This window comes from Balearica regulorum, chromosome 8 (assembly GCF_011004875.1).
Source record: "Balearica regulorum gibbericeps isolate bBalReg1 chromosome 8, bBalReg1.pri, whole genome shotgun sequence".
NCBI classification, from domain to species: Eukaryota; Metazoa; Chordata; class Aves; order Gruiformes; family Gruidae; genus Balearica; species Balearica regulorum.
Window position 1 is genome coordinate 621,923 of NC_046191.1, and position 26,312 is coordinate 648,234.

The 26,312-nt window shown below is 50.2% G+C and overlaps 1 long non-coding RNA gene across 3 annotated transcripts in view; it reads left to right on the forward strand.

Annotated features, from left to right (window-relative positions):
* Positions 1-26,099, forward strand: part of LOC142602699 (uncharacterized) — a 69,988-nt gene extending 43,889 nt beyond the window's left edge. The window contains exons 1-4 of one of the 3 annotated variants that reach the window (XR_012836463.1): positions 16,550-16,736; positions 17,452-17,580; positions 21,348-21,425; positions 22,366-26,099. This is a non-coding gene — a long non-coding RNA (uncharacterized LOC142602699). Of the gene's footprint in view, positions 1-16,549; positions 16,737-17,451; positions 17,581-21,347; positions 21,426-22,365 lie in introns of those variants that run through there. The other 2 variants (XR_012836464.1, XR_012836465.1) reach the window with 2 other exon arrangements.
* Positions 26,100-26,312: the final 213 nt, after the last annotated feature.

Here is a 26,312-nt window from a genome sequence, read left to right on the forward strand (position 1 = left end):
TATTCCCAGCAGTGGTAATGGTATGGTGTCAGGCCCTCCGTGGTCATACCAACAGTAATTTTATCTCGGTAATATTTCTTTAGTTATAAACCACCGGTGCTTTGTGAGTTACGATGACAATCCTGCCTTCCAAGGATGCGCTGGAGCATTTTGGACCCCAGTGGCTGGTATTTACGGAAAGTTTTTATACTACAAACTCAGCAGTTTGCACCGTTTGGTGAATTTGTTTGCAGTAATTAGTGTAACACCAGGCTGATTTGCAAGTCTGTTTAAGCCATTCTGTTTCAAGTACATCAGACTTTGAAACACCGACAATGCAAACATTGATTTTGTTTGGGTGGTTTCAGGTGTTCTTCCAGCTCTAGGGAAACAGCAGTGGGTACCTCAGCAGTGGGTACCTCAGCGGTGGGTACCTCAGCGGTGGGTACCTCAGTGGCGGGTACCTCAGCGGTGGGTACCTCAGCAGTGGGTACCTCAGCGGCGGGTACCTCAGCAGTGGGTACCTCAGCGGTGGGTACCTCAGCGGCGGGTACCTCAGCAGTGGGTACCTCAGCGGTGGGTACCTCAGCAGTGGGTACCTCAGCGGTGGGTACCTCAGCAGGGGGTACCTCAGCAGTGGGTACCTCAGCAGTGGGTACCTCAGCGGTGGGTACCTCAGCGGCAGGTACCTCAGCAGTGGGTACCTCAGCGGTGGGTACCTCAGTGGCGGGTACCTCAGCAGTGGGTACCTCAGCGGTGGGTACCTCAGCGGTGGGTACCTCAGTGGTGGGTACCTCAGTGGCGGGTACCTCAGCAGTGGGTACCTCAGCAGGGGGTACCTCAGCAGTGGGTACCTCAGCAGGGGGTACCTCAGCGGCAGGTACCTCAGCAGTGGGTACCTCAGCAGTGGGTACCTCAGCAGGGGGTACCTCAGCAGTGGGTACCTCAGCGGCGGGTACCTCAGCAGGGGGTACCTCAGCGGTGGGTACCTCAGCGGCGGGTACCTCAGCAGTGGGTACCTCAGCGGTGGGTACCTCAGTGGCGGGTACCTCAGCAGTGGGTACCTCAGTGGCGGGTACCTCAGCATTGGGTACCTCAGCAGTGGGTACCTCAGCGGTGGGTACCTCAGCAGGGGGTACCTCAGCAGTGGGTACCTCAGCAGTGGGTACCTCAGTGGTGGGTACCTCAGCGGCAGGTATCTCAGCAGTGGGTACCTCAGCGGTGGGTACCTCAGCGGTGGGTACCTCAGCGGTGGGTACCTCAGTGGTGGGTACCTCAGCGGTGGGTACCTCAGCAGGGGGTACCTCAGCGGCAGGTACCTCAGCAGTGGGTACCTCAGCAGTGGGTACCTCAGCAGGGGGTACCTCAGCAGGGGGTACCTCAGCGGCAGGTACCTCAGCAGTGGGTACCTCAGCAGTGGGTACCTCAGCAGGGGGTACCTCAGCAGTGGGTACCTCAGCGGCGGGTACCTCAGCAGGGGGTACCTCAGCAGTGGGTACCTCAGCGGCGGGTACCTCAGCAGGGGGTACCTCAGCAGTGGGTACCTCAGCGGTGGGTACCTCAGCGGTGGGTACCTCAGTGGCGGGTACCTCAGCAGGGGGTACCTCAGCAGTGGGTACCTCAGTGGCGGGTACCTCAGCAGTGGGTACCTCAGCAGCGGGACGGCAGAGGTCCCGGCCGCTCCCTGGCCCTGCGGACCCGCTGCCTGCCTGCCCCCCACGCCAGAGGGACTCTGTGCCGCTGGACCGGTGACTTCCCCAGCGCTGCTGATACACGGGCACGATTGCAATTCCCCATGGAGCCCCAGCAGCCAGAGTGCGATGTACTGCACTCCTCCTACTGTGTTGTCCCTGTTGCAATATCTTGTGCTCTCGCCGCAGACCAGTGGCTTTGCCTTCCCCTTATCCCGATTCTGGGGTAGTTGTTTATGTTACTGACAAAAGAACTGGTCAAAAATTTACTCCCATTTGATTTATTTTTCACTTGCAAAACAGAGAATCGGTCTGCATATTTTAATGCTTTTTTTTTTTCCCCCAGGGATGGGCCAATTTTATTCTATGTCTCCTCTCTGGGATGTGCAGAAAGCCCCACGATGCTATCTGGAGACGCTGTGTGGCAGAAATTGCCTCAAGAGAGTTTTCTTTCATGCTTTATCCCAAAATGCTTATACGGCTGTTTAGCACTCTCCCACCAATAATTAAAAGAAGCTTGTGCTCGTGTGGTGTCCTGTGAATGTGACTTGATGAACACACCTGCCGGCAAATTTGCTAGGGTAAAGCAGATTGCTGCCCTGGAGAAGCTCCAGACAGTGTGGAAGTAGCATTTTGTTTTGTTTTCCATAGAAAAAATATAATTGCCTCAATATAAATTAACCCTATGATACTGGCCTTCTCTTTTTGCAGTATGATCATTTGAAATGATAGTCAGATAGCACAACAGGACGAGATTTTTTTTTTTTTTTTTTGCACCTCCTGGTCTAGGTTCCCTGTTAAAATTATTGGTTTTTTTCTTCTGAAGTAGTTTTCCCCTTTTCACCTAAAATAGTGATAAGAAGAAAGAGGAAACTGTCCTCCCGCTGCATGTACTTTTAGAGAAGAGGTAGGGTGACTTGACTGGTAACTCCCCCCGTCGAGCCAGCGTTGGTACCTGGTACCGGCCAGGTGATTTGCACTGCTGAATTCCCATATTTTTCTGGATCTCACCAGCAATTTCATTGTTTGTGTTCATTAGTTACCTTAATTTTTACAGGTAAGGTAATTCGGGGGAGCTGACCCATACCTCGAGCATAGTCCACCGAGACAGCTGTGTCCTCCCCTCTCCCGTAAGCGGCTGGCACTGCCGCAGTCGGCGTTCCCGGTTCCACCGGTGTTCAGTCGATGCCCTGACGAACTGGGGAGCGCTTTGCTTCCGACATTAAACTGTGGCGGCTTGTTCTTGGTGGGCGCCATGAAGGTGTACTGCTACTCTTTGTGTATTCGTTTTGAATGATACAAACCCAGAGTTCTTCAGAAGCGGGACCCCAGCAGCAGAGTGGGGCAGGGGACAGCGCGAGGGGCCGCGGGGTGCTGCGGGGGCCGGGCTCTGCACAGGTGGGAGCTGGGGGGTCGCAAACCCGTGTGGGCACTGCTGCACTGCTCGGTGCTGTGCGGGGAGCGCATCGCCGATCCCGGGTGCAGGAGCAGAATAGCTGATGTGAGACTTGATTAATGAATCATTAATTAGAATGTATTCTAATTAGTGTCAGTCAACTTGCGGGTAGGGAAAATAGGACCAGTAGGTAGGTAGCTTTTTTAACGAGAAGACAAACGCGGTCGATGAGACCAGTAGCGATACCCCCTGTCCATGCGGCGTTTGCTTTGGCAGCAGTGGGACCCCGGGGGGGAGCGGGGGGTGCTGCTGGGTGTCAGGCGGTGGGCGCCCGGCCCTCACCTCTGCGCGGGGCTGTGACAGGGCTCGGGGACGGCCGAGTGGTCCCACTGGGTCCCACCGCCACGGAAACCCTCTGCGGAGCTGCAGCAGGGCAGGGGCAGCGGGATCGTGCACGGCAGTGGGCAGCGGCAGGCGGGGGGCAGGAGGAGGAGCCGGGCACTGAGGGGTGCAGAGGAATTCGTCTGCCGGAGTCAGGAACGGGATGGGGAGGCAGGGTTTGATCTCAGCCTGTGAGTATGAACGCAGGGAGCAGAAGTTTGGTAACGGGGAGCTTTGCCATTTAGTGGAAAGGGATATAAGGAGATCTAAAGCTGGAAGCTGAGATAAATGCACAGTTTATGTACGGCGGGGGTAATCTGGTAACCGGAGCATCCTGCCAGAGCTGATGGCTGGTGCCTCATTGCCAAAATGTCTTCATGGAGATTGGTTTGTGGTTTTTCGAAAGAGTGCTCTATCCTGGAAAGTTCTCCGTCCAAGGCATGATGGATGCTCACAACAGCCCTTCCTGGCTATGGACCCACAGGTACTGGCTCCAGCTAGCTTCTGTGGAAGCAGGATCAGGCCCTCAGCCCACGGAGGAGCGCAGAGTGCTGCCCAGCCGGTGGCACGTGGTGAGCAGCGCTGGTGTCTGCGGCTCTGCAGCTAATCAACGCGTCAGCTAAAGTGGATTTGATTTTGAGAAGTCTTATGGACCCCAATAAAGATCAGTAATCATTAAAATTAACCACATGCCGATTTAATCAACATATAGCTTTGTTAATTACTAGCTCTTTCTTCATGTCCATCTGTTTTAAAGATTTTAGTGAACCTGCAGCAGATGTTCATGTAAATATAATAAGCCGGTTGCCATGTAAATATAAAATTTTCAGGAGTGTTTGTGTAACAGACTTCCAATTTATTTGTGCTGTTGTCAGTATCACGTCTTTAGTGGCTTGAACACAAACCTGATAACTTTGTTAACAGCCCCATTAGAGACAGTCTGGGCTGCCAGGCCATCCCCCCGCCTCCCGCACCCCACTCCCGCGATCTGCGCTCAGCAGCCCCGGCCCTGGAGACGCACCATGGCTCTCCCGGCGCCGTCCTGGGGACCGCCAGCTAGAACTGAAATAGACCCCTCTGTCCGTGCTCCCTCCCGGGGTGTAAAAAATAATTCCTGCTCTTGCGGTGAATGTGGTTCATTCATCGTGAGGGGCGAGGGGGGGAAGTGGTTCGTGCAGCGGAACGTCGCAGGTTTCCCGTCTGGACCGTCGTGCCAGCGGGGGCTGGTTGGGCGAGCGGGAGGTGGGCAGGGGAGCGGAGGGGATGCTCGCACGGGGTCCCGTGGCCATGGGATGGCGAAACTGGGCTGGCGTGATGGTACAGAAAGCAAACCAGCAAGTGTTTTAAAACCTGAAATTGCTTTTTAAAAATGAATACTGCATGTCATAAGCTGAACCCCCCCCCCCCCCGATTTTCTTTGCCACTAGTCACTAACTTGGGTGCATGTTGCTGGATTAATTTTTTTCTAGTGAAACAGAATGACCACCACAATGGGAAAAAGTGCATGAGAAAGTCTTACATTTGCAGAAGAGCTCAATTTTGCTGAAAATACTTTAAAAGTTTAAGACTTAGCTTTTGAGTCCATAAGTTCAATAGCAGACTTTTTAAATTTGGCAGCATGTGGGGCTGTTTCTCCGTGCGTGAGGGTGGCAGACCTGAGTCCATGGAGATCTTTGTCTACAGGCACATCGCTCCGGGTAAGCTTCGTCACCGGGGGTGCGCAGCCAAGGGTTGACGAAGCAGAGTACGGGTGTGCGAAGGAAACCCCTTCCCCTACGAACCGGGCGGATGGAGGTGTCTGCCCTGGGAGGGAGATGGTGCTTCACCACCGTGGAGGCATTGTCCAGCCTGAGGGCCCGTCCCTCTGGGCAGCACGTACCTCGTGGCAGTGGCCTTGTCCCTGCAGAGGGAAGAGATGGTTTCCAACAGCCGCAGAGCTGAGCCGGTTGTGTTTGCCCCCAGAGTGCAGGCAAAGAGGCAGCCTGAGCCCAGCAGCCCGGAGACCCCCGTGAAGGGGGTTGTTGCCACATCGGGGTCCCAGCGGAGGCACCGGTGCCTCTCCTAACCCATCCCCACACTTCAAAACCTGGAAATCAGTCGTGTAACCCCATCTGAGGAATGGCAAATCCACCTTTGGGATGAGTAAGGATTATTTATCAAGCTGTTGAATGCACTTGTACACGGGTGCTGCTGTGTGGCTTGCTCCAGGTCTGTGCCGGCAGCTGCAGTCTGTGGGCAGCCGTCCATCGCCCCCCACATTTCTCCTTTCTCTTCCTCCTTTCTCTGCCACATTTCTGCCACTTAAAAGCACGAGCACTGGATGATGGAAACTAGACTCAGATTTCAAACAGACATTTGGAGCCCGATTCCCAGAGATGTCAGTGCCAGCGAGGTACGTACCTGTCTCTGGACTACGCCGTGCCTGCTGGGGAGGTGCTGGGAGCTCCTCTGGCGTCCGACCTCCGGTGCGCGTGGCAGCCTCCTGCCCTCACCGATTGTCCCGAGGCTCCTACAAACAAGACCAGGGCTTCTTCTACCCTGTGCAGCGCCGTCCTTGCTGGGGAAAACGAGATAGCCCCAGGCCAAAGAGACCTGGGCTGCAGACACGTGCACTTCTGCACACAGAGTCCGTGCACTTCCCGGGAAGCACCAAAAAGCCGTGCCGGCGGAAGCCCTAAGGGTTTCCTTCATGGCCAGTTATTTCGGCCTTGAGGCTACTCATTTATTTAATGCAGTCATGTAAGTATAATCATCACCCTCTCTGCGTGAAAACTGATTTGGGAGTGGTTAATACAGTGTAGTGGTTGAAATATAGCGGTTAATACAGTGCAGGGTTCAAAATGTCTTCAGTAGGAACGAGGCACATGGATAGTTTGGAAAACCTGGCTCTGAACGTGCCCGCCTTTGATCTCTGTTGGATTAAAACTTTGCTGTTGATGCAGCAGCCCAAGTTTCCTGTGCAAAAGCGATCCGACAGCCGGTCTTGTGCTGCGGGACAGGACTCGCAGAGAGGACGCAAGCAGCCGAGGGGCAGGTCCCATTTCAGGAAACAGGCGCTTCGCCAAGGGAAGCAAACTGGGAGCACTGGGGGGGGCACCGGCTGCAGTGAGTCACTTGTGCCATGGCGAGGACGAGCCAGGACGGGTTTTGGCGAGGTGGTGGCATGCGTGCGGCACGGTCCTTGCAGCCATGGGGGTACAGCCGTGAGCACTCCTGAATGCACAGCCCGTCCCTCCCCAGCGTGGGGGCTGCGACCTCGGAAACAGGGTGTCAGCCCTTGCCGTGCCCAGGTGGCAGTCCGTCCTCAGCTGCAGATTGACCTCATAAGAGCCACCACCCGAACTCCCTGAGCCCTCACAGCAATTCATACAATAGGTTCATGTCCTGAATTCGGGGAGGAATTACTTTTTTTTGTTAAGCTTGTGCAAAGAAGGTCCTGGTTGATAGAAAGGATTCCTAAATGCGACTGCAGTGCAGTTCAGTGATAATAATCCCAAAGGTAACCAAACAACAGCGGAAGAAATTCACCGTTTGTCTGCAGAAGGTGAAACCCCACTGATTCTCAAATCGGCTTCGCAATGTCAAAGAGGTGCAGCCGTACACCCCCTTTAAGTTGTGTAACCCCCACATCCGAGCCAAAGACCTCTGCCTCTGGCCAGCCTGGAGTGGTGCCCGGGGAGGGCTGGAACCCCAGCAGAGCCCTGCGACGCTGCGCTCCTGTCCTTCCAGCCCTGCCAGCCTGCCAAAACGGGGGGTCGTCCCATGGCGGGAAGAGGCGCTGGCCCCGGGGTCCCTGTCGCCAGGGGGGTGTCCCCAGGGTGGCAGCGAGAGGGGACCTGTGGGAGGCACGAGCACCTTCAGCATCGGCGGGACAGGCTCTCGGCTCGTTTGCAAAGCCTCCTGTAAGATGGCGTTGTAGGTCAATTAGAGTTGACCTTGTGGCATAATGGAAAACTGACAAAATGCAGAATTGGTTTTCATATCGGTTGTCTAGACTTTCCATCTGCTTTCAGAAAATAATTAATCTAATAAATAGTACAACTTCAGCTTCAGATTACGTGTTTTCCTCTAGTCCGCTGTGTTCATCCTCCCTGTGTTCAGCAGGTAGCCCCCCCCCGGTTGCAGATGGCGGGCAGGGTGCAGATCCTCTGTCCCAACCTCCCTGATCCGGGGCTTCCCCGCACCGCTCCTGTCCCCGAGCAGCCCCAGGAAGGGTCCCCATCCCGGGCGCTATCCCGCTCTGCCAGGGCCCCAACACCGGGCCGTGAGAGGCTGGGAACCACCGGCTGCGGTGAGCCCTGGGGATTTGTCACCACCGGCCCTGCCGCAGTCCCCCCTCCCCGGTCCTCTCCGGTCCCCTTCGGGGCCAGGCAGCTCAGGTGTCCGTACAAACACCGCAGAGCGATGACGTTTTCTGCTGACTTCTCCAGAGCGGATCCCCGCGCACCGCCAGCCTGCTGCAGCGGCGAGCCGGGGCCTTTCCACAAAGGTGCTGGTGGAGAAACGAGGGAGGGCACGAGCCCCACGCGGTGCACGGATTCGCCCACGGCTTGATGCTTCCATCCCGATAAAACATTTGCAGCCTGGCGCTCGTCTCTTGGATGAATTTATCTTTGTAAAGCACCCTCCAGCCGCTGATTCTGCACACTTGTTGAAGGTGACATGAAAAATGGAATGTATATTTTGGTGCTGGTCGGGGGAGTAGAGGGAAAGATGGGTCTGAACTCAAAGTTTCCTGCAGAGAGCTGAGTCTGGAGTTATCGTTCATTGATGTCTGCACTTGAAAAGAGCCTTGCTTTCTGATTTCTTCTCTTATTCTGTAGGTTCTGAGGATTTTGGTTTCATTTAGCTCTGCATTGGCAATGACTTCAGGAGCCTGGAGAGGAGGACGGGCGCGAGGGCAGATCATGAAACAGCTCTCTGCAGCCGCCGTTTGAGCCGGGCAGCCCGTGCGCTCAGATTGGCCAGACGGACCCGCGCTGGCGCGACGCTCCCGTGCGCGGTACAAGATTTGCTGTTTTTCAGGGAAGGGAGCACAAAGTGCCGGACAGTCCCGAGAGCAGAGCGGCAGCCCCTCCGTGCCCCCCCCAAAACGGGTGCAAGGAGGGGGGTGAACAGCACGGTGGGGCTGGGCAGCAGCCGGCGTCTCAGCAAGGGCAAATCAGCGTCAGCAACGAAAAAGGAGTTTAGAGATGATTGATAGAAAATAGTCAGCAATGTGAGCGGCACTTACTCTAAGCCAAACTCACTATTTATATAAAGCAGTATGTTTACAAGTTCTAGTAATCTTTGCATAGTACTTGCCAGTATTTCTGTTGGTTTAATACTAAAAACAAGCCCTTCTTGACTGTACACAGCAAACGGTAGAGAAGCTTCTGTTTCCCACCACAATTGAGTCTTACTACGTCAAATCCTTAGATTTCAGTTGACAGTGGAAATTAATAGCAAGAGTAAAATCTTATAATTGAAATTGAAATGAAACTGAACCTTACAGATGGGATACAAGCTTAAACTTCAGACTGAGTATCTAAGGAATCGCTGCGCATTTTTTAATTCTTTGACTCTTCTCCATAAATGTTTTGACATTCTCAGAAATTTATCTTCATTATTAAGGCTGCTGGATCATCACACACTGATGAGTCCAAAGTCAGAAATTTTACTTACCATTTACTCAGAGATAAATTTCCAGCTGGAAATCTACACAGTGGACTTATTTCTTCTATCAGCCCCAGGAGGCAACGCTTGGTTTGGCACAGCCGTGCCTGTGCCCTGCCCGGGCGGCCGGGAGCATCCTGAACCCCGCAGGTACTCGGGGAACAGTCCCAGGTCCCACCAGGGCCGTTTGTTTCCATCAGCAGTACAAGCAAGCTATTTCGTAAGACTGTGGCACTCCTATAATATCTGTTCTCTGAGGACTACTCCTGCCTAGAAGCCCTGGTCACTGTTGTTTTTAAAAGAAGATATTTATAGTTGTGGATGATGTTGATATTTTAGTTAATAGATTCAAGACCTTCCTTCCCTTTTGCATCTGTTTTTCTTCAACCCTGTCCTTTTAGATGTTGCATTTCTCTGGTGTATATAATTAAAAGATGGCCTTAAATGTGTCAGAAATTAGAGGCTGTGGAAAGGAGGAGGGGTACCTTTAATTTTGTGCCTTTGTCCCACGACGGTGTTGTGCGGATGGAGAATACTGCTTGTTACCGGTGCAGGTACGTGGTGCTGGCGGGTGAGCTGCGCAGCCGCTGTGCCGGAGCGGTGAGCCGCGGCTCCGAAGGCACAGAGGGCAGGAGGGCACCAGCACCGGGATGGGATTTGGCTTCTGAGGGCCGGGACCAGGACCCACTTTGGTGCTCCCGACAAACACTCCTCGGTGATTTACTGGGATCACGCTAAGCCTCTTGCCTTTAGAGAGGCATTAAAGTAATTGTAGGACATAATGGAGGAAAAATCCTTTAGTATTTCCTTCGTTATAATTCATCTTTCTATAATATCCTTTAATTTCCTCTAAGCTCCTTAAGTGCCTGTGAAACTGCAGGCTTCAGACCCTTCCTACGCTGTTTTATTACTGAGGTGTGAAATACGCGTCACTGCCATTCATGTCCTTGTCGTCCCGTTTTGAGTGCCGTGCCGGTGGCGAGGCCGGACCATTCGGTCTGGCAGGGATTATTTCTGCGTTGTTGCTGGTTGTGAAAGAAGGTACGAGACACTTTTATTTACTAGTTTCCCTTTTGCACGTGAGTTTAGGGTATCACAGTCACATATCTACAGAAAAAATGTTTGATAGCTTTTACCATATGTTCATTAACATACACTAAGCGTTTGCTGTACCTTTGCATCACGGCTTTCAGAGCTGGCAGTTTTCCTGATCAAACTCTGAACCTGGCGGTTTCCGCCACCCCCACCTCCCCCCGCGGCACAGCACCCACAGCTAACCAAGCCCATGCCACGGCGGCGCTGGCCCCGGGGGGGCTGCCATTGCGTTCTGGTTCCCGCCGCCCACCTGCAGCGTGCCGAGCAGCGGTTTGGGAGGGCACCGGGCTCGTCCCCGCTGCCGGTGTGGGAGGTGAAGGGATGTTACGGCTGGCAGGTCCCCTCGGGATGCCCTGCATGGCCAGCCCCTGCCCCGGCGTGGGGGTGCCAGGACGTCTCCTGCTGCAGGAGCCTCCGTCTCCCACCATCTCGGTCCTCACGCGGCTCCCGGCCCGTCGGGCAGCGTTGCCCCTGACAGGGTGCTCACTGCTGCCGCCGTGCAGATACAGACCTCAACTCCCCGGCCAGACTGGTACCGCTGCACCCGTGACTGGTGTGGCTTGCCGTAAGCATCTGCTCGGTGTTCGCCGCCTCACCTGATGTCGAGGACCAGCTTCAGGTCACTGAATCTATCACAGACCTGCGTTAATTTGCTCAAAGCTGGTGAAATGCGTTGTGCAAACCCCACGTAATTCAGAGCACAGACTTTTCTGATCGATTCCTGGAAGATGTTTCTGTTTTAGCGTGCGTTGGCTGCGGTGCAGAACTCTGAAGTTTGGTGCTGGATGACTACCAAAGCATTGCTGGGGTGGGTCTTCTTCAGCGGTCGATTCCTCAGCAATAAACAGCTACTAAATATTCTCCTTCTTGAGGCTGAATGATTTATTGCAGAACTTCTTGGTGTTTATTGCCACTTTTCAATTTGATAACACCTTACACTCTGTCCAGTTAAAACACTGGCCTCAGTAATATATAATGCTTTTAAATTTGAATGGTGGGAAACAGGTTAAATATCTATCGACAGATGTGTGGATTATGTGCCCAAATGGTCTGTTACGGTCACCTCGTTTGACTTCTTGCAGAACAGAAGCTTTAAAATTAAACCTGAAAATCCTTCCCGAAGCCCTTTTCCTTGTTTAGGAAAAAAACCCCACAAAAAACCAGTTTTATCCAGAATTGTCTCATTTCTTCACAGCGTGAAGATTGTTTTGTGTGCTGAGTTGGAGTCCTCCACTATCAGCTTACGTCACCTCCTGAACATTTCAGAATAAAATCAATAGCTGATCTTCTCAAATCTTTTACTGCAAGGAGGCTTCCAGATGCAAATGATTCTTGTAGCTCTTCCCTGTGCTGCTTCTACCATTTCAGCACAAGTTTGATGTCCTGATGACAGCGCGGGGTTCAGTATTTCACTGCAAATCTCACAGTGGAGGTGGATAAAGTTTTTCAACCTGTATTTTTTCTGCTTTGAAAGAATAAAAAGTTAAAACCAAATTAATGTGCGCTTTGTCAAATTGTCTATCAAGTGTGCCATTCACAAATCAAGACAATCTCAGAACTTTTCTTCAGATGATTCTTTCTTTTTTTCAAACATGTTGTCTTTAGACATTTCCCATGTTTATATTGCAGAAAGCGTATCCCCTATTATTTTTACTTTAGTAGCAATAGTGAATACTTTGTTTCAAGTCAACCTTAAACATTTTTGAAGGGTTTGTTTTTTTTTCCAGTTCATCCACCTAATTTGATCTTCTGAAAACCAGTTTTTAAGCACTTTATTTTTTTATCTTTCTTTCCCTTGATTTGGGAGACGATGACAAGTCTTTATGTCTAAACTATATATGTTTTTATAAAATGAATATCAGGCAGAGACAAGCTAAAAAATTATTTCCCACAATATTGCAGATTAGGTTTTCGAAGTCTGTCAAACTGATGAACAATGCAAAATGGAGTAAAGGAGTTTCAGATTGCACTCAAGTAGCTATTTGGTATTTGTGTTTATTAATGCTGCAAATCAGCACAAATTTTCTGAAGAACCAAATTTACTAGCTTTATTTTTTCATTTGAATAATTACTGCCAATAAATATCTCAATAAGCCGCCGTTTAGAAAGCAATTTTCATAAAAACGTATGCCAGATCCTCCGCAGGTACCAGCTTCCAGGCACAGCATGTTCACAGGCTGAACACCCGACCTCCTCCGCCGTAGGCTCCGCAGGTTTCTGCATCAGCCGCTCCCACGGTCACGACCGCGAAGCGCGGGGCCGGGGTCAGCCCGGTGATGTTCCTGCTCAGCAGCGTCCCCGAGCAGCACCGGGATGCAGGACCTTCTCGCGGTGGATCCTGCACCTCCGGATGGCAGCCCATGGAAACAATGGCACGCACAGAGACAACGGCATGCAGAGAGACAACAGCACACATGGAGACAACAGCACATGGAGACAACGGCACGCATGGAGACAGCGGCACATGGAAACAATGGCACGCACAGAGACAACGGCACACAGAGAGACAACAGCACACATGGAGACAACAGCACATGGAGACAACGGCACACATGGAGACAGTGGCACACAGGGAGACAACGGCACACACAGAGACAACGGCACACATGGAGACAGCAGCACAGGGAGACAACGGCACACATGGAGACAATGGCACGCACGAAAACAATGGCACACATGGAAACAACGGCATTTATCCATCGCCGTCACTGCCAACGCAGCTGCCATGGCTGAGAGGGTCAGAAATGGCCCGAGAAAGAAAATGAACCAAAAATAAAGAAATCCCATTTTTGAGGACAACTCTCTGCTATAGGAAGAAAATAGTCATTTTGGTGGCCTTCAGTTTTTCTGTCATCTCTGCTAAAATATTTGGACATTTGTCATTTTTTAAATGCTTGGACTACAAAAAGCATGCACTAGGTTCTCCTTTGTTAGTTTAAAAAATAAATAAGAACAGAACATTTTCTTTCTTTCTGACTAATCGCATACCAAATCGCTTTGCAGTTGCACCAGAGAAAGCCCATTCCATTTTTGTTTTTTTTTTCCTGAGTGAAAGATCTTTATCTCTAGATGCTTCCTAGGAAGGAATTTTCATAACAAGAGTCTATTAAGAGATGCTTACAGACTTCCAGGCCATCTGAGAGGTTACATTAAAAAAACCCCACAAAATAAAGCAGAAAATGGTGTGACACCGTACACATTCCAGCTAAAGTGTCCGTTGCTATAGCAAATGAAGGAGCATAACTAACCTCTAACACAGCCTGCTTTGAAAACCTGTGTGGTTTGTTAAGGCTCTTTTGTTCCGAGGCATTCATTTTCTCCATTTCTGCTGCAGTTTGCTAAACTGCTCCCAAATGATCGGAATTTACAGTATAGACATGGTGATAGATGTTAGGTAGGATCTATAAAACCTGAAAGCAATGATGAGTAAATCTTGTCATCCTCACCAGCACATTAGTACATTAACGCAATTGTGGAGCAGTTTCAATGTTTTGTTTTATTTTATTTTTTTTTAGATTAAAGATGGATCAAAGCTAGAGGAGAGAAAGGATGGGTTAGCCAAGCTGGGAGCCGTTACATTTCTGGTGTAGGGTCAGATCTGTTGAGGTTTCTGCTTTCTCCAAGCTTTTATCGCTCTGAAGGCACCTCCACACTGTCTCTTTCCTTGGCGCTGTGAGCACCCTTCACAAGCGCACGCTTTTTCTGTTGGTGTCTCACGCAGCTTCGCAGCCCACCCCGCTCTAAGCCCCCAGCAGCAGCACGGAGCCCGTGGGCTGCCTGAAGACTGGAGCTCAACCTTTCCAAGAGCTCTGCCCTTTCGGGGGAATCGTCTTGTGGCCGGTGCAAAGAAAACAGCCCTAGGTTTCGAGTACAAATATAAATACAAGCAAATACGTGGTTTTCAAAAGTAATTGCTATTTACTTCAGCTAGTGCAGGAAATAAATCTGGTCCAAACACTAAAGAGCACATTCTGTTATTGGCTCTGGAAAGCAGCAGCTTGCATGAGCTAAGGATAAGCCAGGGTTAATGGTCACTGCTTGAATTAAAAAGCAAAAATCAGTAGGCATAGATAAACCCTGAGCTCGCTGTCTGGAAGATGCAGAGAATTCCCAATATGAAACACAGTAAATTACTGTTACCCAAACTGCTATAGTTTTGTAGAAAGAAATAAGCTGGTGAGTGCGTATAGAAATGTCTGTTCAGATTCAATTGAGATAACAAACTGTAAAACTGATGTCAAATTAAAGCGCAGGGAGCTTCCAACACCGCCCGTTAGGAACTCACTGACGCGACGTGCTGGGCCAGCCCAGGGCAGGTCCAGCGCCGGGTGACGCAGGGATGTTTGCGGGATGTTTGCAGGATGCTGCCATTGAGAGCGCAGAAACCCAACCGAAACTGTGTTTTCTCAGCAGAGCTGTACACCGCAGGGATGTCTGCCCTGCGTGGAGACACCCGCCAGCCCTCAGTGTAACCTGCTCTGTCCACAGCCCCACGCACCCTCAGCAGAGACGGCGCCTGTAAGTCACATACCCTTCTGCGCAGAGTACCGACGTGACAGGCATTGCTCTTCCCGTATCAACAGGTGTCGGAGCCGTGCTCTGTGATGGCGAGGATTTACTGCCCGGACGTTCTGCAGCGGGGGAAAGGCCACAGAAGCAATGCCACCGCGACTGCAGTGAAGCCAGAGGCAATTCCCCTGGGTGGACACAAACCCTTGCTGGGGCCACGCTCTGTTTGCACGCCTGCTCACGCGGGCTGACACAGGCGTGCGGGGTGCCGGGGTCCGCCGCTCCCGCACGCGCAGGCAGCAGGCGCAATCGTCTGTGCTGCTGCACCAGCCCCACCGCGGGAAACTGCACCTGCAATACCGCCCGCAGCCTCAAAAATGCAGTTTGCCCGTAAAGTTACTGTGTTTACTCGGTTGGTTTATCTCTTGGAATGCAAAGATTGCGCCTTGTTCTAAGGCTGAACCGAACAGAGCAGCAAAGAAATGCAGCTGTGCCTCTTGAAAGGCTCCATCCCTCCACCCTGGGAAACACACCGGATTTCAGCTCTAAAATAAGTTTAGTTTGGACCCTAAGGGGACACACAGCATGGCTGAACATCCGTACCGGAGCCGGGGGCATTTTTCCTGGCTGGGGAAAGACCTTGTCTCCCCATGGTTGGACTTACGCCGGGGCCGTCAGAAAGTCCGGCTTCGGCAAACAGCTGTGGAGCTCTTGCACTGAAGCAGCTGAGCTAAGGTTGAAGCTGTATTCAATCTTGACATTTTAAGAGAGTAAAATAAATATAAAATTACTCACTGTTTCACTATAGCCCAAGCAGAACCTGCACCACTTGTAAAGCCTAAGAATAGCAGTCACGTACACAAGGAAAGCTCTTATGAGTTAGTCAATTGGGAAATAAATCTAAAAGTCAAGCTAACCAGCAAAATATTGAATTTGTTTGAAAACGAGCACACTGTAGTGGTCTGTTTCTCCAAGAAGAGGTTGATTACAACTGACATCACGGGGCCTTGCAGCCACAAAATCTCCGGCTTTCAAGAAGTTTGCAATCCTCGTAGCGCTGGGCTGTGCCAGCCCTCGTGCCCCCACGTCTCTGCTCTTCCCCTTGCAGCTGTGCAGCGAGATGCACCGATTGTGGTTTTCTCCTCTCGCCTTGCCGTCCTTTACTACAATATTTCCTTTTCAGCTCTTCTGAAAGAGCGGCTCTCTTGCTTGAGTGTGTTTTGGTCCATTAAAGAAATAAAGAACTGCATGAAAAAAGGTTTACATGCTATTGAATCCCAACAGAATTAATGTTAAAGTATGTGTTTATATTAGATTTTTCTTTCTTTCTCTCTTCTTTAGATTGTGACAGATGCATATAACAAAGAAAATGGAGAAACAGGTACCGCATCTCTCTGTCTGCATATATTTTAATAAGGTTTTGAATTCCATTAAATCCAACATCCCCACCCCACCCCCCCGCCCGTATCTTGAGCTTCAGTAGAGACTGCGATCAGCTGCTTTTGAAATTATAAATCTAAAAAGTACAGCTGGAGAACAAGCATTTGAAATCTGAAAATATTGTGCCTGTAAGACTAATTATGCTTTTGCAAACTTTATCAAAACATTGCTGTTTATTTAAAGTTAGCAGCACAAGAACACCATCGTAATGAATGATGACTATTATGACTCATGTATACAAACATCTCTTTTCTGGAGAATGGAACAATTAAGGCCTTGTAATGGATTTTGGTTGGTTTAATCTCTCTGCCAGGACAATGCAAAATTAAAGATGCCATAAGCGTAAAGGATGCTGAAAACCTGTTTCCCGATTTCAGAGGACACCTCTGTTTCCTACGACTCACCCTGCTGAGTGTACTGCCGACTCTGGAAACGGGATGCTGATGGTGCAAACCTGGCAAAGCGATGGAAATAAAAAGTGCGTATCTCGAAAGTTCCCGCTTCTTCAACCCTTCATGGTTCAGCACAGCAGTCCCGTGTAAGGATACCTACATTTGGAGCTAATTTTCTTGCCTACTGAAGATAAAGATGTAAAAAGTCCTTCTTCTGTCTACTTGTGTGTATCTAATCTCAGCAAGTGAAATTAGTCTCAGTTAGATGTCGAGCTCCTATTTAAATATGAATAATCTGGGATTTATTTTCTCTCTTGTAATTTACTTTGGATTTTTGGGGTGAGATTTCTGTTCTTCCCTTCTTGCTCCTGCCTTCTCATCGTTACACAACGGGGAGTTTTCCCAGGTGTGCGTGCAATCCTAGGATATATCACCCCGGGGTACGGCATGCCTCGGGTGTTCGGAACTCCCCGCCGCCTGCACGCTCGGTGCTGCTGCCGGGAGCCCACAGGCAGAAGGCTCTTCCCCCGCGGCCGCGCAGACGCTTCCGCGCTGCCGTTTGACCCCAGGCGGAACGCGGGTGGGAAATGCTGGGGTAGCTGCAGCTGCAGGGTCCGGATCAGCGGCATCTCCTGCCAGGCTCGTTCCCGTGCCAAGGCTGCATTTGCAAATGGTGTCCGGAAAGCAGAGAAAGAGAAAACAGGCTTTTTATTTGTACACTCGTGATGTGTATCACATTATGATTTGACATTACTCAGATGGAGGTCGCAAGCTGTGCCCAGCCGAAGTGAGAAAACTGTACTGGCAAATGCTTTAAAAAGCTAAAAGCTATTAAATTAGACACAGAAAATCCTTGAGAGAGGATGTTAATATCTTTATCATTTCCTCAAATGTTTTGTCTCCTCTTATGCAGACTTGGTTACGAATTAAAACTATCACAAATTTAACAGCTGGTAGAACCTGTGCTGTGGAAGTTTTTTGACTTAGAAACATCCTTCATCGTGAAGGTTATGGTATGAGATTACTTCAGCCGGCGTTACGTGTAAGTATGAAGCAAGGTCTCTGTGGAGGGGCCGGGACGGCTGGGCAGCGATGCAGCCCGGCGAGGAGCGTGGGGCACCCCGTCCCACCCAGGAGAGGGCTCGGGGGCTGCGCTGCACGCCGCCCGGCTCCGCAGGACCCCCGGGCAGGGGGTGGGCCAGGCTGAGTGCATAAAGCCGTGGAGTCCCAATTTTATCCCCACGGCACTGCTCAGTCACAGGCATCTTCCCAGAAGAGAAGGTTGTGACAGAACGGGTTAGGCAGATCCTCTCAGAAAAGGAACCATGTATCATTCGATGGCAGTTTTAGGGGAAAGATGAAGTCGTGTGCTTTTCTGGGAAATTTCAAAGGACCAGAGAGTTTGCATTGGGAAAAGGCCCTGAACCAGGCGTCTGGTGGAGGGTCAAGGGTGCTGGGTGCCGGTCGTCCATCGTGCCGTGGGCAGAGCGTCGGCAGCAGCGGTTGCTTTCGTTTGTGGCTCGTTCGCTGCCCAGTGCCTGGAGTTGTCTTCCGAGGACATGATGCAGAACAAGCGGATTCATGAGGCATAAAATAGAGCCGTTATTAACAGAATAAGTGCACTAGAAAAAGCCAGTTTGTTTGCACTCCTCCCTGCTCTCTTTTTGAGGGGCAGCAGAAATGAAATCAGGTCTGAAGCAGTTGCGAGGTGAGCCAAAGGGAAGCCCAGCAAGTCTCCCACAAAGAAATATCACAACTATAATTGAGGGGTAAAGAGAGGTGGGACTGAGGTGGTTTATGTATGAGGATGGTACAGAAGGGAAGAGCTGTTGCCGTTGAGGCTTGCTGAGGGCTCTGCAGACTCGGTGTGACCCAGGGATGCTCAGCAAGTGCCACATCATGCTGGAAATCATATCGTGTAAAAAAGCCCCTGCTCTGAACTCCAAGGTTAGGAAAAGCTGTGCAGGGCAATCTCTTCTGTCCTGTGGATGGGAACAAGTACAGGAATGGAGAACGCAGCAGACAAACTGCCATCAGTGGTCTCTGAGGGAATTAAAAAAAAAAAAAAAGACAAGAAGTGAAGCCTGAATCACAAAGCAGCCAGTCATGTGGGGTACCAGGAGAGGTGGCCTTTTCCTGCTGCTGCTAAAACGTCTCACGCTGAAAACCTGATGCTATCAGACCATTTTGGACACCCTGGGAAGCACAAACTGCAATACATTTGCAAAAGGAAAAGCATGTGTTGGGGACTGCTAATAGCAAAAGGCTTGATCAAAATACTGATTTCCCTGGAGATGAAGTAGGCGCTCAGGTCTTGGAGAGTAAAGCCAGGTCCTTGTCAGCTCACTGTGGATTTCAGTGATTGCCCGTAGGATTCATCAGTCTTTGATTTTTCTCCCCTCCGTGGCCTTTCTCCCAGCTGTGTGAGCCAGCCATGCTCCTCATGTGCGGGGAAAAATTCCCCAAACCTGGAACTGGTAAATTTGAATGTTTCTTTCTGAGGAACCGATTTCCTGACAAATACATTTTATGGGTATGAAAAGTCACCTGAGACATGTGCCCCAGAAAATGTGAGATGTTCAACTTGCAGAAAGCTTTTGATCATCAATTCACACTCTTTTGGAAGCGTTGAACATATTGCCGCCATTGTCCAAGGGAGTTTTATGCTTCCTTTGATGCACTAGTATATGGATATTATAAATGTTTACAGTGTAAAATAAATTTACACCGTAGCTGTCCCATTTTGCTTTCTCTGGTCAATCCTCTTTAACATCATGCCTGAGAGACTAACACAATTACCAACGTGCACTTACTTTTGTGGTGAGGTTCAGGTATGCATTTCTCTAGCGGAGAATTCCGTAGGGGTAGGACAGACTGAGCCGTCCTGGCTCATCCTCCTTTTAGCATATGACCCCTCGAAGTGGCAGAGCCACGTCACACGTGCACAGAAAATGTGCCAGGACTACCACGGCCGGGAGCTCTGCTTCTAGCTCATCGTGTAGCTCCTCCAGGAGCTGTGGCTTCGGTGGGGCGTCCGGTGCCTGGGGAGTCCCCGGACTGCGTTGGGCAGGGGGTCGGAGCATCGTCCCACCAGCAGCAGGCAAAGCAAACTGCGGGTGTCTGTGGGCACTCACGGCCTGGAGTCACGTCAATGTCTTGTCCCTGCAGAAAAGTACCACATGTTATTTCAAAGGGTTTGCGGACCAGAGGGAAGGGGACGCAGCGACGTTCGTTCTTCTGTTGCTTTACCTGCCCCTGGCTCAGTTGCCAAGAGCACGTCTCTGGGTTCCCTGCACTAGTTCTCTCTCCTCTGGAAGCAGCCGAAGTACTACTCAGGCAGGTGCAATCTTATTTTTAGTCATGTGGACAAAGAGTTATTGAAGCCAATTCACCTGGGATCAGTAGATTCGATTTCATACGTGCATAACTTTGGAATTCAGACACATGCCTGTTGCTGCCAACAAGTGCTGGGTCTTGTAGGAGAGGAGGGAGAGGAGGAAGAGGAGGTCAGACTGCGGTCGGCGAAGCTGATTACATGATACAAGTCTGCCAATACATCCCACGGACAGACGGCAGTCCTGGTATCGTTTTATCTGCACAATTATTTTTGACCACTGAATACACTTAACTCACACGGGAAGAAGAGCGAGCTATTTGTTAGCATTTGATGCAGTCCTTTCAAACTGCCAAAGTCTGGCATTGCAATTACTACCTTTACACTACGCAGCTGCAGTAATTTACAGTGGAAGTCAGAGACATCTCCAAGTTAAAAGCGGATCTCCTGTGAGGAGGATGTGACAAAGTTTAAGTAGAAAGCTGATCCCCTCCACAGGAATTCAGAGATGCATCTCGATAGCTGTAAGGCCGTGTAGGATGCAGGTTTTGGCCTTGTGCTTTCAAACTGATATTCTGATGCTGAATCTAGGCCAGCTTCACTTAAAGTTTTTTTTTTTTTTAATACTGTCTCTCTTTTTTAATTATTGAGCTCAACTCTACAATGGTTTGACTCTTTTTGATGTGCAGCAGCTGGTCATGGGCTCTGCAAGCAGCACTGTGTTTGAAAATCAGGCTACGGAAAATGCTGGTGGAAAATGGATAAAACATCAGTTATTTCCCGTAGACAATAAGACAACTGCTCTGTACGCAGCGTCGTCCGTGATTGAGTATGCTGCTGCAGCGCGCCGTGCATTGAGTTTGGGTTGCACGGTCGGCTGGAGCGATTCGGGAGAGCGGAGTGCTCCGGAGTGATGGGAACATCTTTCAGCCCTTCAGAAGTCCTGGATACAGAGCAGCCATATGGGAACCTCAATATTTATCCTTCCCGATCTATATCATAGCCCGTGTGGACAGCATACTGTAAACGTAACCTGGGCAGCTGGAGGAGCAATAAATCAGGAGCGAGCCCAGGAAACCGAGGCTGCAGTGAGGGGTGCGTGATGGACATCTGACCTTTCAGATGTGGGCGACAGAGAATATATTTCTCTATTTATAGATACTAGGGTTTATGATCAAAACTGTATAACAACAATCTCTTTCATGCATTGCGCTTTGAGGGCTCAGCCTGAGAATATTATTGAACTAGTTCATAAAAACACGACCCGATTCCTATACAGTGATGGCTTTCGGCAACAGTCCCTGCAAGAGGCAGGGCTCCATCCAAAGTCCACTGCAGCGAACGGAAAAACTCCTCTTTATTTCAGTAGGCTTTGGATTATGTCCGCAGAAAGCAATTTGTGTAGTGAAGTGAGAAATTTGGGATGTCCAGCGTATCAATAACATGAACATTGAGCTCCTCTCTTATCACTTCAGTTCACAGAATAAATTCCAATCCAAATGCTAAGCAGCCAATCTTCCGCACGTTGCCAAGGCAGATGCAGATACTAAAAGGTACATTTGTAAATGGATCTTTTTAATGCATATCTCTAGTGTGTTATTTTTGTACATTTATTCTTAATTTGGTCGCGGATTCTGGTTTTAGTTACTGTCCTAAGGTGATGCTCTGACTGTACCAACACCTGTTAGACCCCAATTTTAATGTGGTTTAGATGAGAGGAGGGTGGGCACTTTCTACTCCACTGACCCAGTCTCACGTTTGCTGGAGGAAGCCAATGGAGCAACGCAGATTTGTCCCAGTAACTTTATGAAAGGTGCTTGTTTCAATATGAGCCAGGTTCCTTTTTGCTTTTCAATATTTATTTCTCAAGCTCAGTGTCCACGGACAAAACACTGGGTGCTGATGACTTTTCACAGCAGCAGTGCCCTTTCCTGACAGACACCAACGACGACCCTCATGTTCCCGGCACGGCAAAGCGGCGTCTGGCTGCCCGTGATGCAGCTCGGCAGGCTGGGCAGGGTGTGGGCAGAGGCAGTGGCTGAAGCCAAGCGCCTTCGCTGAGCCCATCACATAAACATCAGCGTGTTTTGAGTGGTAGTACTTATACGAGGAGGAGGCATGTGTCTTCCTACTGAGGACATCGGTAGCTTCATGCTTCACGTGTTGTTGGCATGGTTTTCCTGTGAAATGTTCATTGGGTAAAATGGGATTTTGGGCAAAGCCACCAAACCTTGCATTCAGCATTGCCCTGAAAGAGCAAAGAAAGAGGGGATGCTTCTCTCTGCTGCTCTGTTCAGTGCACCATGAAGGTCCATGTCTGGATTCAGGTAAATAAACAGGCAATTAGGTGAGGATTCATACATCAACTTTCCAGAGATCAATCCCCTCACAGTCCCTCTGTCCTAAGAGCGAAAGAGAGAAAGAAATTCCAAGAAGGTAATGCAGATTAGCATCTGAAAGTGCATTTTTCTATTTCCTTCTATCCAATACAAGGATGCTCAGGATGGACAACCACAACTCCTCTGCCTCACTGGGAGTGGGAGTGAGGCACATGGTCCCACACACTGGGGAGCTGGAGCCTGAGTCTCTGAGAAGGAGCAGCCTTTACCCGATGGCCTCGGTGTCCCACAGCCCCCCCATTGCTCCGCAGCACACGAAGGGTCGAGGGTCCGCTCTGTAGACCTGTGTTTGGACCCAGTGGTCCCATCGCACTGCTGCTTTGCAGGTCTTTCCCCTCGAGCCGAGGGGTCACAAGTCCTCCACATCTTTGGACCGGTGCAGTGGTCCAAACCCCAGGATGCTGGAGGCCTTTGTCTCGCAAGCCCTGTGCTTCTGCACGTGTAAAGTAATTCCTGCCTCTGCAGCATGTTCTCAGATGTTGGTGAATGCCGATTGCTGGATTTTGTGATTGCCCGATATACGTCACAGTGGTTCCTACTGACGCATACCTAGGAAAGCTCACCTGGCTCGTTCCCTGCCAGGTGACATGGGAAGCAGGTAGCTCACAGCCAAACTGCTTCATTTCTTTGCCCAGCGAAGGCAAGGATCAGCTCCAGATGCCCACCCGACATTCCTGTACAACTGGATTGCTGTCTGCCATCATAAACTCTTTTTAATCTTTTTTTCACAGGTTGTCATAAATTTAGTCTCGCAGAAAAGTCTTGCTCTTGTCATTGCCTTGTAACTTAGTAAAAGGGGTACAGGACAGCGTCCCTGATCATATCTGATTGCTGCTGGATAAGTGCTTGGTGAGGCCAAGGAAGTAATGAGAAGAATATAAATATCAGCTTTAGAAAGAGATGTTACTGTACTCCTGTGGCAATTTCCTATGGTAATAAGCATCCAGAAGGATATTAAAAATGTCATTTGTGCTTTAAAAGTAATAATAATTGAAATAGATTCTGGCATCTTTTATAACAACACAGCCAACAATTATTACTGGGAAAATTTTAAAAGAAAACAAACACATTAAATAATTAGTTAATTGAATTGCCAATATGCTGCTGCTGCTGAAATTAATCTGAAAAATATGAGATTAGCAGCGTGGTTTTGCACAATTATAGTTGGTTGGAGGTAAAATTAAGAGGAGGACTGGGATGCGTTCAGCTGGAAAGCAGACTCCGTCGGCATGGAGCCCGGTCTGCGGCGCGGGGTCCCGCGGGACCCTGGTGCCCGGGGCTGCGAGGGGTCCCTGCTGCGGGCACATGGGCCCATGGCCGGCCACGCCATCTCGGTCGGGGAGCTGAGATCCGGCGTCGTTTCCTGCGCACTTGCCCGACATCGGTTTCTGTGAGCAATGCCCCTTTTGCTCAGCATTGTAAAGTTACTACTCCACAAGCAAGGTGAGCTATAAATTTATTATCATTCCTGTTTTTACAACTCTAGAGGTACAAACTTAATGTATGTGTTGAAAAGAACCCCAGCTCCTTGGATGGGAACAGGCCAAATTCGAGTCAGGAGGCTCCGTTCAGCCAGAAGCCTCCGATCCGAACCTGGAGATACTTCCCCGGCAGATGATTCACCTGCTTAGAGACATAGTTTATAATGGGACCAAGGCTTTTACTGGAGCTGATAACTCAGAAAAAAGTATTTTTTTTCCCCAAATAGGCAGGACAGTCAACCTGCCGCTGTGCAGGACTGGTGCCTGCAGAGTCCTGGCCGCGTGCGGGGTGAGCGCAGCTCCGAACAAGCGGTGCTGGGGGGGAGGGATGGATGGATGGATGGATGGATGGATGGATGGATGGATGGATGTTCACAGACCTCCGAGCTGCACTGCCACGAGGACACGGGTGGCACGGAAGACAACATTTGTGCAGCCCTCCCTTCCCTAAATCACAATTTCTTAAGCCTTGAGTGTTGTAAACGTTACCCATGTGAAGGGGAAGATATATGTAAATATCTATAGCACATTCCTGAATACTCTATCACGTCTGGCACAGAAACGCACACTTTATAAAATGTGTTGGTGTTTCTCTGAACCTGTTTCATTTAACCATTAGAGCCACACACTGTAAGCATCTCCCGTGGAAAGCCTCGTCTCCCACGCCGCGCGGCGATGCAGGCGCAGCCCTCGGTGTGTGCGAGGCCCAGACCCCCCGGTGTGCTCCTCCGGCTGGGCACCGAGGCGGAGCACCGCGGTTTCCAAGCAGGCAGCACGCTGGGTGATGCCCGCAGGGTCTGGCTGTTCAGCGCTCACCTAGGAGGGGGGCTGGCTGAAACCCGGGTCCTCTTCAGCACGCTGAGCTCCTGGGAAGGGCAGGGCCCTTCTCAAACCCGCTGGTCTCACAGCCCGAAAGCTGCCGTGGTCCTGGTGTGGCAGGATCCTCCGGGTGCCGCAGGAGCTGTCTGGGTGTTATCCATCGCCTGCATCCGGGTGACCGCGGGAGACTGACGGCTTAGAGCTCGTTGCAAGACTGCTGCTTGAACAACTGGCTCGTTCCACGCTGAAACCCACCCTTGCCAATGTGAAATGCTGCCTCCCCTCCTATCACCAGCAGGAATTATTTTTTCCTTCAAGTGCTGGTGTGCAAGCTCCCCACACTTGAAATACGGCACAGGATCTGCAAAAGCAGCTTTCAGCTTCACGTGCCTTCAAGTTCCTTCTTTCTGCTGTAGCTGGGATGCACACACCACGATGCAGGGCTAGCCATGGTTTTCCCCACTGCATTTCCATTGTCTTCTATAATTTCATCATGCCAGTCACACGTAAAGTTTCATATATATATATATATGCACACATATATGTATACACATGCAAAGATTTACACGCATGTTCAGCAGTGTGACAGCGCTGGTTTGCAGGGAGAGCTGGAAATAAGAGTCTCAGCACGTACCCACTTAAAAATACAATATTTTATGATAAAACAAGATTGCTATTAGATCCTTTATCAGGCTACATCTCTCACAAGTAGTAAACCGGTATGGGGAGTGATGCTGTTGTGAGAAGAAAGTGCAGACTGTGGTCCCTTGATGCCAGGGACGGGGCAGGGGGGGATGCCTGCTCCAGGGGCTCTGCCCGTGCCTTCTCCCCACAGGGGAACGTGGGCACCTGTTACTGTGCTCTTTAGAGACCTCCAACCATTGAATTGATTTTGATTATCATAATGCACTTAAAGGATATTTTCTTTCTTTAAAGAAAACGAATGCACTGTTTCTTTCAAACCTGAAGAAGATACGTGTGTAATTCATTTCCACACTGCAGACAGCAGGAAGCATAATGTCTGATGAAAACTTGTTTTGCTGTGCTTGTGGGTCTCTGAAATCGTCAGTAGGAGCATAGAGATCTGAGAAACTTCTCCGTCATGAAGTATCAGGTAATACCCATTGTGTATTGTCCTAATTTTAAAAGAAATAAAAACATTTTGAAACTGATCTTTGTTGCCGCAGCCTTGATGATTGCTGTGTTAGTATTATTTGTTCACCTCTCCCCTTTAAGGAGACAGAGACAATTTTTCTGAGTGTTAGCAGTGAAACTTCATCTTTGTTTAAAATTCTGCCCGTGCATCCCTCGGCGCTGGGTGGAGAGGCACTCGGCACGCCTGGGAGAGCACAAGGACTAGCAGAGCAGCAGCAGCCTCAAAGCAGCATCTCCGTTGGGAACCCGTGGAAGGAAGCTCCCAAAACGCCGCGCTCCGAGCAGCCACGGATTAAATGTGGAGCCCCCAGGACTCTCGACAGACGTAGCTGTTGGGAGGGCAGAGCTCTGGTTGTACAGCAGCAACTGCAAAAGTGACTTCTCTGCCTACAGCTGGGAAACCTCTGCAAGGCAAGTTCCCTGATCTTATGATGCAGCTGCGGAAGAAAGGCAGTTTCTGGAAACTATTCCATTTCAGCTGAACAGTCCAGGTGAATGCAGTCAAAGGGAACGTGACTTTTGCCTATCGCCACTCCGTACCCCGCCGGCTTTTTTTTCCTGGCTTAAACCAACCACCAACAGCAGA